The sequence below is a fragment of the Marmota flaviventris genome, chromosome 5, assembly GCF_047511675.1.
Source record: "Marmota flaviventris isolate mMarFla1 chromosome 5, mMarFla1.hap1, whole genome shotgun sequence".
In the NCBI taxonomy this organism is placed as follows: domain Eukaryota; kingdom Metazoa; phylum Chordata; class Mammalia; order Rodentia; family Sciuridae; genus Marmota; species Marmota flaviventris.
Window position 1 is genome coordinate 71,245,100 of NC_092502.1, and position 14,689 is coordinate 71,259,788.

Below are 14,689 nucleotides of genomic sequence, written 5' to 3' on the forward strand. Positions count from 1 at the left end.
TCATGTGACCTCTAAGGTCAGCCCTCTGTCAGTCCCATTTTACAGATGAGGGAGAGAAACTCAGGCAAAGTGATAGAACTAAGGTACACACCTGTAATTAGCAAAATGGAGAAGAAATGCTAAGTGTGAGCCAAGTGCTTTTTCTCCTTCCTATTCACTGAAAGATTTGAAGTACTCATCACTATAAAAGCCAAATTTTATTGAATGTTAACTGGGAATGCACCTATGCGAACTTCCCTATGCTCACCAAAAATGGTCTTGTGAGGCAGCCATTCTTAACTACCCTGTTTCAGAGATAAAGAAACTCAGATTTGTAGAGATAACGCAACTTGCCAATAAATCATACATCCACTGAGACATTGGTGTGGCCAGGATTTGGAGCCAGGTCTGAAGGACTTCAGAGCTACTGCTCATACACACTTATCTGGGTGGGGCCAAGGGAGGGGATTAGAAGAACTAAGTAGGAGGGGAGCACAGTGGTCCTACTGGCTCCTAGAATGGACAACATGGAAAGGTCAAAAACAAGGTCACAACTGCTGTGCTTAGGGGTGGCCACCAACTGCTCTGGGATCAGGAGGTAGGCAGGGCCTACTGGAAACCAGGAAAGGATGTAGCCTAGGGACTTGACTAGAGTGACCTGTCTGGTCTACCCAGAGCCCCTATATTAAGTAACATGAGCCTTCTTCCCCAGAATGGGGATACTGAAGCTGGTCTAAAAAGGGCCAATAGAGCCCCATCATTTTGGTCCCTCAAATATAACCTGGACTCCAGGGTCCATGTACCAGGAATTTATTACCACCCCCCCTCCAGCCTCTAGTGCTGGTAGAAGGGGGGGGGGGTCAAGATCCCTCCTCTCTTCTAGTCACTGCTAGCCCAGAGGGAGGCCAGCATCAGAGGCAGGAAATGAAGAAGAATTTGTGATCTAATTGAGCTGGCGGGGGATTAGGCGGCAGAATGCAATTACAGGGGCTGGAGCTGGGCCAGGGGCACTGACACCCTGAGATGTGGCCTTGCCCAGGTAACTGGGCCCAGGCAGTATCCAGCTAGAGACACTGGACTCAGGGAGGGGGCGCAGGTGAGCAGCGGGTGGGGCCTGAGTGCCCTCCTCAGCATATAGAAGACTGCAGGATTCCAGGTTCATGTGATTCCCAGGAGCAACTTTTACTAGGAATTCTCCCCCAGGGGAATCGATGGCAGCCCCCAGACTCTCACATGAGGAGCAGGCAGATAGGTACACTCACTCTCACAGATTCTGCTCATGCATATACACGCCTGTGTTCATGCTCCCAGGTAAGCTCCACATAACCATGTTCACTTTCACAGGGGCAGACTTTCCAACCTGCACACACACAGCTGTGGCCCTTTGCAGCCACTGACTCCACCAAAGGGGGGGAACATAAAAAAACACCCATGACCTTAAAATCCTTTTATTCCCGTAATCACAGGCTGCCATCACCGTGGATACGCGCTGTCACCCCGGCCCCAGCCTGTCTCCCTCCATGGCTTCCAAAACTCCCAGCAGGCAGGCAGACGGGGAAGCTGCCCAGTTACTGGGGAGGGGGGGAGCCGGGTAGAAGAGATTTGATGCTACACACACACACACACACACACACACACACTCCCTCCCTCTCTCTCTCTCAGGGCCTCAAACAACCAGAAAGGAAGAGACAGAGGGGCAGAGAGAGATACTAAAAGAGAAAGGAACACATAGCTACCAGCTACTGAAGGCCCATACAGCTTAGATAGGCTTACTCCCAGATTTATAAGCATATACAAAACACACAAATACACACAACCACAACCAGACTCTGAAATTTTCAGGCACACACGTAGAGAAAATATACATTCCTAGATCCACAGAGACACATCCAATTTTCCAATTTACAATCTCAGACTCAGAAACATACATTGGGTTTACATGTATAATGCAGCTACACAAGCCCGCATCCACAGATCCATGCATGCTCAGACTCCTGAGACACACATTCAACACACCAATTTCTAGACATACACACACAACTTAGAAACATACATATCCTGAGTCATAAGCACACAGGCCATCCAGTCCCACAATGCAGACCAACTGACTAGTACCACACAGCCTCATCTGTCAGCTGACATTGCCTCTGGCTTTAGCAGGCAGGTGGAGGATTGGAGATTCCTGGGTCTTTGAGGGGGCAGTCCTTTCTCACTGCCTTCAGCCTGGATGGGTGGGCTCAGCACTGGGGGGAGTCAGAGAGAGTGAGGGGGAAGTAAGGGAAGCAGAAAAAAAACTTTAGTGGGATATTCTTGTTGGGCAGTAGCGCGTGAGTAACGGGGGAGGCTTTTTGTGGTCTGGTGAGTTCCAGCTATGAGTGAGAGTTTAACTATTAATACACTTAATCAAGAACACTTCACACACACACACACACACACACACACAACCACACACACAGAGCCAGGATGGGACCAGTAGGTGGGGGCAGGATTGGGAGAGCCCCAAGGGGAAAAAAATAAAAGGGAAAGCCCCAATCAGGGCCCCAGGAGGCGGGGAAGGGGGTGGAGCTTCTGCCCGGAAAAAGCCTACAGAGTTGGGGCAGTGATTCTGCACCCCCAGAAATACATAGTATGTATAACATTTACATATTAGGCTGATGAATGAATAAATTAACTACATATAAGCAGAGAACAATAATAACAACAATAAGTGAGCCTGCCCTATCCCTAGCCAATTAAAGTATGCTCCAGAGCATTATAGTTGGTAACTAATTCTGACTGGTCACCACGGGGCTCTAGCAGTAGGCCTGAGTCTGGCTCACCTATATTCTCCCAGACCTCTACCCCATTCTGTACCCTAAAAAGTCAACTGACCTCTGCCCAGCATATATCATTCGCTTCTTTCTGAGGGATACCCCCATCTCCATTCTACCCTCCCATGAAATAGGAGGTGGGGTCCTAAATTCCCAGATGTGGTTCTTTATCCAGATGCAACCCTGCCCCCAGACTCCTATGGGCCTCAGTTTCGCACATGCCAAATGGGTAAAAGACAGGCAAAAAGCTGAAAAGAGGCAAAAAGTTGAGGGTCATGGTGGAGCACATGGACAGACAGCAGGCTTGTGCCATCCTGGGCCCTGGATGCAGAACCCTTCCCAACAGTTCCCTCCCCTTCCCCCACGTAGCCTAACCCAGCCAGGCTGCGTGGACATTCCAGGCCTCACGTGATAAAGAGGAGGCCACTGGTCCTCGGATAAGTCAACAGGCTCTCTTGCACAGGAGAGATAGGAGGCCCAGGCCAGGGTCACCTGCTGAGCCGGGAAAACAACTGAGCCCAAACACACATAAATAAGCCACCAACAGTCAGTCAGTCAGCCAGCCAGTCAAAGCTCTGTCTTCTGCACGGGAACCTCTCTGCCTCCACCTTGGAAAGGAAAGTGGCATGGGGGAGAGGGAGGCTCAAGGCTGGCTAGAGGCTTCCCAAGAGTCCCAAGATGGGGAGGGGGGCTATATCAACCAAGCTCCCAGGGCTGACTGAAAATGCAGAGGCCAACCTCCCTCAGCTGTTCCCACCCCTTTCCAGGGGGGGTAAAAATCAGACTGTCAACCCCCTCTCCCTCCTCCCCAAGGGGAGAGAACAATTTCGTTCTGGGAGGGGGGTGACAGCTGCAGAGCGGGCCACTCCCCCCCCCAACAAGCTCCAGCTTGATTCTCATCTAGGGAAACTGCTAAATCAACACCATGCCGTTACGGGGAGGTAGCGCCCTATGTCTCCCCTCACGGATCTCAAAAACGGGATTGGAAGGTGCTTCAGGTTCTAGTTTCTGGGTTCCCAGCAGCAGTTGGAGGGGGGGGGGCTTTCGGGAGGAGGACAAGTCAATCTTAGGCAAGTAAGATCCCCAAAATATCTCATTTAAATGCTCCTAATTTCAGAGACGGAACCCCCCACCCCAGCGGCCAGGGGCAGCTGAGGTGGCGCCGGGCGTTCAAATCGCGCTCCAAACAGGTCCGCAGCGACTGTGTTTGCAGCCCCCGCCAGGCGGCCCCAGCGGAAAACTTGAAAGGGACTCTGTTTGCCGGCGGCCCTGGGGCGGCTCCGGCGGGGGCGAGGACCGAGGATCACACACGCCCCCCTCCCCAGAGCTTCCAGAGCAAACGCCAGGAGCGGGGTGGGGCTGGGCCCACTACAAAACCGAGGGCTGCAAACAGCGCCTGCGGCGCAGGGAAAGGCGGGGATCGGGAGGATGGTCCGATGACCCCCCTTTCTGCAGCCCCCAATCCAAAGATGCGACTCTTGGACCACCCAGGATCCTGGGGGCAAAGAGGGTGAAACTGCTGAATCTCAGACCCTCGTCGCAGGAGACTAGAGGGAGCAGGTCTTTCCGGATGAGTCACTACAGAACCCCCTCAAATCCACTGGTGCCTCCTTGCAGCCCATGGCACTAACCCAAACTCCGTGTACCCCTTCTGATTCTCGGGGAAGAGGAAAAAAAGAGAGGTTTTGCTCTCTCATTGGATGCTTCAGCTCTTCTGACAGGTCCCGAGATGGACCCCTATTTAAAAACTGGGGTCACTCACTTTCTGTCGATCCTACAAATAAACAAAGCCAGGCGCACCCCGCGCTCCCCGCCGGAAAACAGCCCATTCCGGGCGAGGACAACTTCCCCCAGTCAGAAAATTAACACATTCCTCTCGCGGCGGTTCAGCCCTTCGCTCCGGGGAAGCGAAGGGGAGGGGGGCTCGGGCAGAACTTCAGGGGTAAATTCGGAGCCAGAGCTGCACGGCAGGAGCCTGGGACGCATCCCCCTCCAACAGCCCTGCAGCTAGGGGAAAACCCCCATTCTCCCTCCCTGGCTTTGCACGCTATTTAGCCCACGCGGGGCTTGGGAGGCAGCCCGAAAGGCTCCCCATCGCTGTGGTGGGAGGGAGAGGCTGCGGGGCACGGTGGAAGTGGGGGTGATACTTTCACCGATTAAAAAAAAAAAAAAAGGTCAAACTTGATCAGCCCGCCAGGCACCCCGCGGGTAGCGGGGGCGAGGAGCTGGAGGGGAAATGCAGAAGTGGCCGCCGCCTCTTCCAAGAGGAGGGGGAGGCTCAGCCACGCATGGTCGAAGCCGCTCAGGGCAGTTACCATCGCCCCCAAACACAGGGTTGTGAGTGGGGTCTGCTGCGGGGAGTGCACGCCAGAGATCTCCAAGCAGTCACCCCCGCAGGCGGAGCGCCCGCCTAACACCAAGAGGTGAGGACCCCGGGGCGCCCGCCACCCCAGCGCCCACGATCTGGATTGGGAAGAGGACGGCACCTCTCAGGAAAAGCCCCAACCCCACTCCACGGCGCCCAGCCCGCCGTCCCCGACCCTAAAACCCCTCTTTTTGTCTGAACTCAGTGATCTGCGACCGAGCATACTGCAGCTTGGGGAGGCTTGGGTATAGAAGCGGCCACCAAACGATCACCGGCGCTAGGTCTCCCAGGCTTCGCGGATCCGCGGCTCAGGTTGCGGGAGCCCCCCGCCCCTCCCAAACACGGACCCCTCCTTCCCCGTCCCTAGCTTTCCGCACCTGAACTTCGGGGGAACCCGCGCAGCCAAACTTTCCGCCGACTTCCAGCGAACTCCGGCCCCGGCCGCGCACCGAGCCCCGGGGGAGGAGAGGGAGGTAGGCGGGGAAGGGGAGGGGGCCGGTCTGTGGGGGGGGTCGGGGGAGGGCCATGGCCCGACACCTACCGGCTCTCCGAGTCGTCCGAGCCGCCACCACCGCCGTCGCCGCGAGGCCGAGGGGGAGGGGCGGGGCGGGGAGCTGCGCTCCTCTCTGGGCACTGCCGCCGCGGTGCGCTCTGCTCCAGCCGCCCGCTGCGCCTGGGTCCGGAGCCGGAGTCGCGCCGCCGCGGCTGGCCCGAGGCGGGGAGGGGGGGGAGCCCGCAGCACCTGCCCCTCCTCCCCCTCCCCGCGGCCCAAATTAAAAAACAACAAAAAGCAACTAATCACCCCGGAGCCGAGCGCGGCGCGGCGGGCGGAGGGCTCAGCGTGCAGCGCCCGGACTCAGCAGGCGGCGCGCATGCTGGGCGCGGGCTGGGCAGGGCTGGGACGCAGGGTCGGGCTATTGGGTTATGAGGCTTCGCTGCTCTTCTTGCTCAGCTCAAACGCCTGCTTTCGCCGCCACCGCCGCCTCTGCTGCCGCCAGTGCCGCCGCCTCTACATCCCCGCTCAGGCTTCGCCGCCTCTGCCGCCGCCGCCGCCGCGCGCCCGCCCGGGCAGGAGCTCTGAACGCTGCCCGGGGGCTGCCGGCAAAACCTGGACCGGACTAGCCGCTCCCTCCCCCCCCCCTCCACCTCGGCTCCCCTCCCTCCTCCTGCCGCCTCCCTCCCAGCGCAGCTCTGGCCACTTGGACGCCGCAGGCTCTGAGCTGGAGCCGCAGCCGCTGCGCCTGGAGCTCCCTGCGCCGTGCCGAGGTCCGCCCAGGTTCAGCTTCCCCGCGCTCCCTGCTTCACCCTTCTTCCGCGCAACTTTACAAAAAAAAAAAAAAAGCCTCTCCCTTTTGTGATGCCTGGGCCTGGAAACGCACCTTCCGAGAAAACCCGCCGTCCTCTGCCCCCTGGTAAGCGGGGGAAGAAGCTACAAGGATCGAGAGAGTTAGACAGCACCTCCTCCCCTACTAGGTGTGCGTTGGGCTGGGGACTTTTGGCTCAGGGCTGTGGAACCCAGGCGCGTGTTCAAAGACCGTACCCTTCCCAGAGCGCCTTCCTGTAATTCAATAGACACTAGGTCCACTGGGAGAAAAGGGGCGGAATTTTTGTTCCCATTTCACAGGTGAGGAAACTGATCTGAGAAAGGACATTTTGTTTCTTGGGAGGCAGGTGCCAGCCCAACCTACTGAGCCCTGGGGTTAAGGTGACGACACTGTAATGGCTTGAGACTCAAGAGCCTACGAACTCTGAGCATGAAACAGCGCAGGGAACACAGCTGGGCTCAATAGATACTGGTTGAAAGAACGAAACCCCAGCTCTGGCAGAATAAACGTCCACCCAAAACATAGATTTGAGTGGGTATATCCTCGTCCTTATTCCAGTACCCTCACCACCCCTCGTCTGCCCGGTTTGGGCTAATCCTACAGCTGCAGGATGTCTTCTCAGGGACCTATAGAGCAAGGCCCTGACTTCTTCCTAATCCCAAACTGGAAGTTCTCAATTCTCAGGATTGGTGGGGGTGGGGTGGGCAATGCATTGGAGAAGTTGGCCTCCTTCTGGTTAAAAGTTACAGTTTGAGCTTGATTGGGGTCCAGATAACAGGGAGTTAACTGCAGCCAGGATGCCTCAGCCACAGGCCTCCCTCGGAGAAGCGAAACCTGCTCCCACCTTGCAGCTTCCTCTCTCCTTTTGTGCTATGTGGCAGTTTCCCAGCCAGGGCAAAGGCCATGGTCAGTGTCCCCCTGGAGTAGCAGCCCACAGCCACCTCTAAGCCTTCTAAGTGTGGATTTGAAGCTCAAACCAGTTGGGGGTGAGGGTGGTGTAAAAGGGCAGAACTCCTCTGGAATGTTTGCCTCTCCCACTCTGACATCCCAGGCCACAAGGAGTGACTCTTCCCAGTAATCAGGGATACCCCCCTCCCAGCCAGTTCCTTCCTTGGACAAATGCTGAAATGTTCTTCTTTAACTATTGTGTCAAAGAATGACTTCTTGCTGGGTGTGGTGGGCTTGTGATCCCAGCCACTGGGGAGGCTGAGGCAGGTGGATCAAAAGTTCAAGGCCAACCTCAGCAATTTAGGGAGACCCTGTGTCAAAATAAAATAAAGGCTGGCTAAGTAGTAGAGCACCACTGAGTTCAATTCCAAGTACCACCCCTCCCCCCCAAAAAATATATATATATCTCCCTTGGGTGAGGCATTTAGCCTCTCTCCACCTCTCCAGCAGGCTTCTTCAAAGATACCCCAAGTAAACATACCATGTGAGTAAAAATAAGGTTCTTGGTTTGGAAATACAATTTTAAGACAGTGTATACCCCTGAATGTTCACCCCTAACCTGCTTAAAGATATTCTGGGCCTCACCTTGAGAGGGTAGGCACTGTTTGTCACTGAGCATACAGGAAAAATGAAGCAGAATCACAGATCTAGATGCTCTAGGATGGCCTAGCAATTAATCCACTCCCATCTACCATTTCAGGGAAAGCAGAGGCACAAACTGTGAGGAAGGACCTGTTTCCTGGGAGTTAAAAGCAGGCCTCCGAGTTAGGACCCAAAAAGTGAAACTAACCTACAAACCCATGAAACCTGATATAAAGTGCAGAACCTGATTCTGTACACCTGAAAAAAAGCTTAATGCCAGGATCCATGGGAGGATGGTAGACAGTTACCCCATTAGGGAATTATTATTAATTATCCTTTTTTAAAAATTTATTTTTTTATTATTTCTTACATACATCACGATAGAGGAGTACATTATCCATTTTTTGAGATCCTTATTCCCACCTCCACCCAACTACAAAGGTGAAGGTCTACAGGCTACAGTGGAAGAAGACCAGGTGATCCCAATGGTGATGGTTTCCTCAGGGAAGCGATGATGACAATTACCTGTCCCAGATCAGAGGGTGAATCTTGTAGCCTTTTCCTTCTCCTGGAAATCAAGAACTGTGGAGACCCCGACCCTTACCTGTCCAACCCAGATGGGAACAAGGGAGGACAGGGCCAGAATATGGAAAATGTACTATGACAGGAAATGTCAAGTGCAAGCCATCCACATAGAACTCTCCATTATGGACGTTGAGACAAGCAGAGGACACTCAGGAAGGATGAGGTGGGGGCTTTTGCCCTTGTGGAAACCATTCTCACCTTATCCTCTTTCCCCAAGAAGAGAAGTCACTCTGACTTGCTACGCCTCTTCTACCTCCAAAAAGGAATGCTTGTCTCACATTGTTATTAAACTTTCTGCTGAGGTGTTTTTATTTTTTGGTACTGTGGATTGAATCCAGGTGCATTCAACCTGAGCCACATCCCCAGTCCTTTTTTTACTTTTTATTTTGAGACAGGGTCTTGCTAAGTGGCTGAGGTTAGCTTGGAACTGGCAATCTTCCTGCCTCAGCCTCCTGAGTCGATGGGATTAAAGGCCTGGGCCATCCACACTTGGCTGTCTGCTGACTTCTTTCAAGTAATCATTCAAACTTCAAGTCAGGATGCCAGTTCCTCAAGTCTCCAGCACCTATGAGGAGCAAGAGTCCTTGTACCCAGCTTCCCTGTCTTCTAGGGAGGAGTGCTGGTGTTGTGCTTCCTTCTTGTTCTCTTTTGCAGTGCTGGGCATGGAATATAGGGCCTTGCCCCAAGCACCCTACCACTGAGCTACCTCCCAGCTTGATAGTGCTCTCTTGAATCCTGCTGATAAAATTCATGTCTGGCATTTATAAAGCCTTACCCTACCTCAGTAGGTCATTGTGCTAAACAGTTAAGGTATATTATCTCATTAACTTCTTATATCATCTCCATTTTTCAGATGAGGAAAAAAGTGAGACTGCACTGATGTTGTTTTCTAACCCTGAGATTTGCTGTGCTCCTGAGGTTTCTCCCATATAGATCTGACCAGGAGTTCACCTGAATCAAATCCTGTAGTGCCTTCCCAGAGCGCACAGAATCAGCTCAAGCCCCTTACTCCCAAATTATTCCTTTCAGACACCATGGCCACCCTTCCCAAACCAGCCCTCTTCTCCTTTCAATTCCAGGTCTCTGCTGACCAACACCACTTAATATCAGCAGTCCTCTCAGACACTCCAAGGCCCTCTTGCAGATTTCCAGGACTTTACATGTGCTCATCCCTCTGCCTAGAAGAGCTCACCCCATAAACTCCATTGAAGACCAATAGCATATCACTTCCACTGGGAGCTTTTTGTGTCAATTCCAGCCTGAGTTTGGGCCATGCCTACATGGCCACCAGTAGCATTTGTACAAATTAGAAAAAGTCATCCACTTAGAGCATATATAGAAACCTATGCAAGAGGCCCATGGACTGCCCTTTAGCCTTCCTAGCTACCTTTGCTAGGTGCCTTTTTGAAGTGCATGCACTGCATAGCTGTACTCTGTGGCCTGCTTTGGGCCCCTTGTCCCCTCCTATGGCCACAGTGACCATACTGCAGAGAAATTTTTGTTTTGGTTCTGAGAATTGAACCCACAGGCACTCTACCATTGACCTACATCCCTAGTCCTTTTTATTTTGAGATAGGGCCTAACTAAATTGCCTAAGGCTGACCTGGAACTTGTAATCCTTCTATCTCTGCCTCCAAGAGTCACTGGGAAAACAGATGGGTGCCACCCCACCTGGCTAAAATAGCTTTTGTGTGTGTGTATGGCACTGGGTATTGAACTCAGGGCTTCATACATGCTACACAAATCCTCTACCACTGGGATATATCCCAACCCCCCAAAAGCTTATATTTGCTCCTCTATCTCCCTGTTCTCCACTACCACAACCCATGAAAATTCTTTGAGGCTACCAAACTGCCCTAGACCTGAAGCCTGGCTCTAGGTAGGTCAGATAATAACAATTATAGCCTACCTCTTTCTAAGCACTTACTATGTGTTGGGCACCATATTAATTGCTTTCTGTGCACATACTTATTTAATCCTCAGGCTGCATCACCTGTTCAATGTTACAATGTAGCAAAACCAGGATTTCAATCTATGCCTTGTCTGAGGCATTTTCTACAACTGCCATGTATCAGCTAGTGGCCAGGACTGATTAAACATCCAGTGACCAGAAATGCTGCAGAGAGGAGTCTTAAGAGTTACAGTCTCAAGGATGGAAGCAAGGGTGTTGGCATCCCTGCCTGCTAGGACAGGGTACAGGATAGTCTTCAATGGGGTCACAGTGGACAGTGATCTCAGTCAAAATTCCAATATGGGCAGAAGCAGGGAGGGGCTTAACTGCCCAGAACTTTGGGGTCTCAGCCTTCACAGCAACCACTGGACCTCAGGTTTCCCTCACCATTGACCCCATGATTTTTGAAGGGGCAAGAGAGCTGTGAAACTAAAAGGAATATTCAAAAAGCTCATAGGTCAGAGCTGGGTGTGGTGGGGCACACCTGCAATCCCAGCAGCTCAGGAGGCTGAGACAGGAGGATTGGGAGTTCAAAGCCAGCCTCAGCAACTTGGTGAGGAACTTAGCAACTCAGTGAGACCCTGTCTCTAAATAAAATATAAAAAAGGGCTGGGAATGTGGCTCAGTGGTTAAGCACCCTTGAGTTCAATCCTCAGTACCAGAAAACAAAACAACAATAATTAAAAAAAAAAAAAACCCTCATAGGTCTGTCTCCCAAGGGGTCCAGACTTGCCCATTTCTGAGCAATCAGTTTGATGGCTCATGCCTGGCCTTGACCTTATGTAAACAGAAGGGAAGGGAGTGGGGACAAAAGAGGGACTCCAGCCCCAACACACAAAGTCTGGGAAAGAGCAGAAATCATACTCCGCTCATCGTACATACACTTTCCCATGCCCAACCACAGTTACATGCATGCCATAGACAACCATAGATATAGCTTCACATCGTCTGCCAGGAACAAGGAACACAGTATGTACAGGGGGGAGAGGGAGTAAGGACAATCTGGCAGGGTATCATGCCCCTGACAGTAACCCTTGGCTTCTCTAGGCAAAATCATGGTTCGGCTGCCTGTGCTGTGGGAATGGGACTGAGTGCTCCCAGAGGTCAAAGCTGTAGCTCAAGCCCCACCCCACCCCCCTCATCATGAAGAGGGAAAGGCAAACATTGCTGAAGGGAGAGAAGGTAACTGAAGAGGAGGCCTTGGGGGAAGGAGAGGGCATGTTTCAAACCTGAAGGTCCTAGACCTGCGGGAGGATGCTTAGGCAGTGAGAAGCCAGCCTGGCCTGAAAGTGCTTTGCCTAAGGCCTGCAGGATGGGGTGAAGTATGGGGGAGGCCTGCTGAAGCTCTGCTGCCTCTCAGCTACCTGGCCCCAGGGGCTGGAGCACGGTTGTAAATGCTCTTCCCACCAGGATTTCCAAAAATGGACCAGAGTAGGGGCCCCAAACACCCAGTCCACCAACCCCTCCTCTGCCTTCCTCTTTAGACTCTACAAGATGGGGTGCTCAGGAAGAGCAAGGGGTGGGCCCCAGGATGAACTGCTCTTTGAACTGGTGGGACTGGTTCTGTGTCTAGCCGCCTGGGCAGTCACGGGTTGCCCGCTGGGCCAGGGAGGAGGGAGGCCTCAGGAAGGGGCCCCTCGTAAATCGTTAACTCCCAGAGCCGCCACTTCGTCCCCTGGGCTCCACCCCGCTCCATGACTCTGGCCTGAGTACCCCCCACACCAGAAGTCAAAAGTCAGAGGTCAGAGCCAGAGGTCTCAGCACCTGGGCAAGTCCTTCCCCCAACTATCAAAAGTAGGAGGGGGGGGGGCATTTCAAAGGGAATGGCCCTTCCCTCTAAATTCTGAGAGCTTCTCAATCTAATTTGCCCTCCTGTCTTGTGCTGTATCCCTGACCTTTGTTTCTCATAGGAAAGAGCCAGACATTGGGATGGGTGGGGGCCCTCTGGGGGAACCCCTGGGCAAGACTCAAGTCTCAGCAGATAATTATGCTTGTCCCACCCACTCCACCTGGGGTGTCACCAGGACTAGATAATGAATGGGGTGAGAAATAGACACTGCTCAGAACTGGGAGAGTATCCTCAACATCTTTCTAACCTGTTTCCTGGTGCTGGGGTCCTGAGGGTGAGGGGGGACAACAAAGGCTGCCTTCGTGGAGGAGTTATATTAAAACAATTTACCTACTTGGTAGGTAATCTGTTTAGCAACTCATTCCTATTTTGCTAATAAGGGGAAAAAAAAAAGGGAAGTAATTTACCCAGACTATGGCAGCTATATAGGAAGATGACCTGGATTTGGACCAGTTTTGTACTTGTGAGCTGAATCCTTGAAGGGGTTCAGCCCATCCCCTTCTCAAATTCTTAAGCAATAGGTGAGGAGACACCCTAATGGCTGGAGGGGCTGGACAAGCCCTCTCCCCAGTATAATACTGCTCGGGGCCCCATATAGGAGTAGGGAGATGGGGGGTTGTATGAGCAAGAGACTATCAATGTCCCCTACTGTGCCGCCTCTCTGGGAGCCCTTTCCCCAGCTTACATCCTCCACATGCTACTGCCAGGGAGGCTTAGCTGCTCCCCCCACCCCAGGAAGAATTCTTCAGACAGGCCAATGAGGGAGGATTGATGCTGCTGCCACCCTTTTCACTAGGGAGGCATCTCAGAAGCAGAGGAGACAGAAAAAAACAACATCAACTTTTAATCGAGATTGCAGATTCAGAAAAGATTCATAAGTGAAATGATTCCCTAAGGAAATATAAAAAGTTACTTACGGCATGACTAAATTAGGCATGCTTCAATCAGGGCTGTTGAGAAATCATTAAGATATACAAGATGATTTTTTAGATAAATGTGAGCTCTGTCAGGAGGACTGGCCATTGCTCCATCTAGAAGGCATGTGGTCCTAAACTGACCTGGCCTCCTATGTCACCATCTCCCCCACCGTGATCCAAAACTGAGGAAGAAGGGAAAGGCAGGGAGAACCCCCACCTGCCAGGTCCCAGGGGCCACTATCCAGGGACTCAGAAACTAGTAAGGGAGAGTGGAGCAGAAGGGACTGGTGTAGATAAAGCTTTTATTGTTGGAACTAATTTTCTCCTACTTTCCAACAGCATAATGGGGAGTGGCAGGGTGATAACTATCTCCCTCCCTTGAAAAACTAAAGGGACTCCCTCTTAATACCCCTGACCTATCTCCCTATTCTTTGGGTTAGTCTGAGGAAATGGGCACCCTATGTGGACACAGAGTTACTGGAATAAACTGGCAGGCCTTTGCCTGGGCATGAGAGGCTGGAGGGTACCAGATCATTCTCTTGGGTCACTCCCTACAGGGGAAACAGGCTATGAACCTCCCAGGTTAAGCTCTAGGATGATTGCTAGCTTTTGAAGACATTTTCTCCTCCTCATTGTAGCTACCTTCCTGTTCTCAGGTAGAAGGCTTACCTGAGGTCTAAACTTTCTCTCTTGCTATAGCCTGTGGGTGCGTTTCTTCCTCTTGCTTTCCTCAGGACTAGAATTTTCAGGGTGAGGCTGGGACATAAATGAAACATGGGTCCTTGGGACAGGATCCCTGATGCATATTGATCACCCACCCCTTCTTGCATTCCTGGGGCCCAAGACAGGGATAAGACCTTACCCATTCCCATGCCCTGCCCAGTGTCTGGCCCCCAGTTGGTGCTAAATGTTTACTATGGAGGGAGGCCATCAGAATATGGTTGGAACAAATTTTGTGTCTTGTGGTGGGGCTGCGTATGGGAGGCCAGTGCATGGTCAGGAATCTGTAGTGGCAGTGCCTGAACCCCCTTCCAGAGACCAGAGTAGCCCCCTCCTCCACTGCCAAATCATCAGAAAAGGGGAGAAACCTGAGCTGGATGGTGGTAGCCATGCTGCCTTGTGGGTGACCCGAACACGATCCTGGCCAGGCCGAGGCGCTATTTTAAACCTTAGCCCCAAGCGGTGCTTTAGCCCGCCAAGCCCATCTCTGGTTACAAAGCCACTGCCCACCTCCCCAGCCACTCCCTCCTCCTTACCCTGGGACCCCTAGGCTGGTACTGGGATCAGTGGGTGGTATGATATGGCACCAATCCTATCTCCCCAGCCTTGTCCACTTAGGCATCCTCATTTGTCCATCCACCCAGGCAATGGTTGACCT

The 14,689-nt window shown here is 52.6% G+C and overlaps 1 protein-coding gene across 4 annotated transcripts in view; it reads right to left on the bottom strand.

The window, feature by feature from the left end:
- Cxxc5 (CXXC finger protein 5) overlaps positions 1 to 6,701 on the bottom strand; it is a 34,144-nt gene extending 27,443 nt beyond the window's left edge. Inside the window, exon 1 of one of the 4 annotated variants that reach the window (XM_071612315.1) lies at positions 6,534 to 6,701. The gene's annotated coding sequence lies outside the window, so the exon portion shown is untranslated. Of the gene's footprint in view, positions 1 to 5,531; positions 5,619 to 5,695; positions 6,236 to 6,533 lie in introns of those variants that run through there. The other 3 variants (XM_071612314.1, XM_027927841.3, XM_027927840.3) reach the window with 3 other exon arrangements.
- Positions 6,702 to 14,689: the final 7,988 nt, after the last annotated feature.